Consider the following 2,133-nt stretch of genomic DNA (forward strand, 5'->3'; position numbering starts at 1 on the left):
CAAGAGGACATTCGGAAAAATTGGAAGGGGATAGATTCAAAACAAATGCTAGGAGGTTTTTCTTTACCCAGCGTGTGGTGGACACCTGGAATGCACTTCCAGAGGACGTAATAGGGCAGAGTACGGTACTGGGGTTCAAGAAAGGATTGGACAATTTCCTGCTGGAAAAGGGGATAGAGGGGTATAGATAGGGGGCTACTGCGCAGGTCCTGGACCTGTTGGGCTGCCGCATGAGCGGACTGCTGGGAACGATGGATCTTAGGTCTGACCCAGTGGAGGCATTGCTTATGTTCTTATGTTTGCACAGCATGATTTTTGCACATTAATTAAGGGTGGTGGAGGATGGCCAGTGATTGAAATTGTTGTCCACATTAGCTGAATGGCCAGTGGGCTGGCATGTGTAAATGGACACATGATCTGAGGCTTTCCTCCTTCCACAAGAGAAATTGACATATTTTTCCAGTCTTACAGCTACAGTTTTATGATTTTGTTTTGATTTTTGTAACCTTTGGTTGTTAATTTTTTGATTCATGTTTTTTGAGATTTTTAGCAATCCAGCTTGTTTTTTTTACCACCAAGAGGCAAGTTCTAATTCTAAGGACTGTCTTTTCATAGGCTCAATGGCCTGTTGCAAAGTGTGTGGCTATTATGGAGACAAGTCCCTCAGTGCTCACCCCACCCATTAAAGGACACGCTGCATATCAGTATTGCCACACAGTGTTGCCAGTTATGCCAGTCTTCTCTAATCAAGGTATCCGCCCTGTCAATGTGTTCTTGTCTGCGCGATGTTGATGGGCGACCAGAATGGCCTTCGTCAGTTATGCCTGTTCTTCCCACTTTAAACCTTTCATGTTCTTTCCTCATAAACCTTTCATTGGTTCATGGTGCTTTGTCCATACTGAGTCAATATCTGATGGTGGATTTCTACAGGTTTCACTATTTTCTGAAGATGGAGTGGTGGGCTACTATGTTCAAGTTGAAACTTAACACTGGCAAAATAAATCTGCTGCTGTTTTGGATTCATGTCAAGAAGTTAGAGGAGCTTTTAATTTTGGGAAGGAATTTCAAGTTAATTGTTTGTTTTTATTGTGTTTTTCTGAATGTTTTGTATTTGGGTTTTGGTCTTTTGTATACCATTATGGACTGTTTGGGATATGTGTAATGTATAAATAAACATTTGTATTTGTATGAAGCATTTGTTTGATAAATTAGAGGGGTTTCCAGCGGCAAAATTTTTTTGGGCTACTCCGAGCACATTGAGCTACTTTTTGCCATGAGTTTGACTGGAAAATATCTTGCCATCTAGCAAACTTGACAGATGGAGACAGAGGAGATTCCTTGCGGGGACAGGTGGGGATGGAGGACATTCAGGCGGGAATGGGCGTGGACAAGCGGAATACTGGTGAGGACGGGTGGGATTTCTGTCCCCGCGCAACTCTCTACTCCATACCCCACCCCCATAATAGTACTTACTGTAATGCCATGTTTTCCATATATATACACAATATAATCTTATTAACAATACATAAGTGTTAACCACAAAATTAACAAAGCACACTGTATGCTTGTCAACATTCATTCCTACCAGAACACCTGCCCTTGGTCACACATGCAGAACACAGATAACCCCAATGCAAATACAGAACCGCAAACTAAAAGTACCAATATTGTCACAGGGTGGCCCCTGTTCCTAGTGAGGAAGCCTTACCAGAAGAGGGAAATGAAGTTAAAACCCTTGAAAGTATTCCTAGGTCTGCTTAGAAGAGTCCCAAAGCAGCTGCTAGGAATACTCACAAACCAAGCCTTCCAGCAAGGAAACCTCCTTTTAAGCCTGCCTAAAGCAGGTAGATCTGATTTAGCTTTCTCTAAGCCAGTTGTGGGAAAACAGACCAAACGACTACATTTCCCAGCAGGCATAGGCCAAAGAAAGGAAAGAGCAGGAATGGAATACTGGCCACACCCAAACAGGCTCAAACTGGTTTAGGCCAGGTAAGAAGTTCTCTGAGGGCAGGTTACCCTAACACACCTGCAGGGAGGACTAGCTCCCTGCTAAAGTAGCTCCCTGTAGTGAAAGGAAAAGGAGTAGCTTTCCCAGAGAAGGGGAAGAGTGCCAGAGCTAGCATCAAAGGCAAC

Source organism: Geotrypetes seraphini, chromosome 11 (assembly GCF_902459505.1).
Source record: "Geotrypetes seraphini chromosome 11, aGeoSer1.1, whole genome shotgun sequence".
NCBI lineage: Eukaryota > Metazoa > Chordata > Amphibia > Gymnophiona > Dermophiidae > Geotrypetes > Geotrypetes seraphini.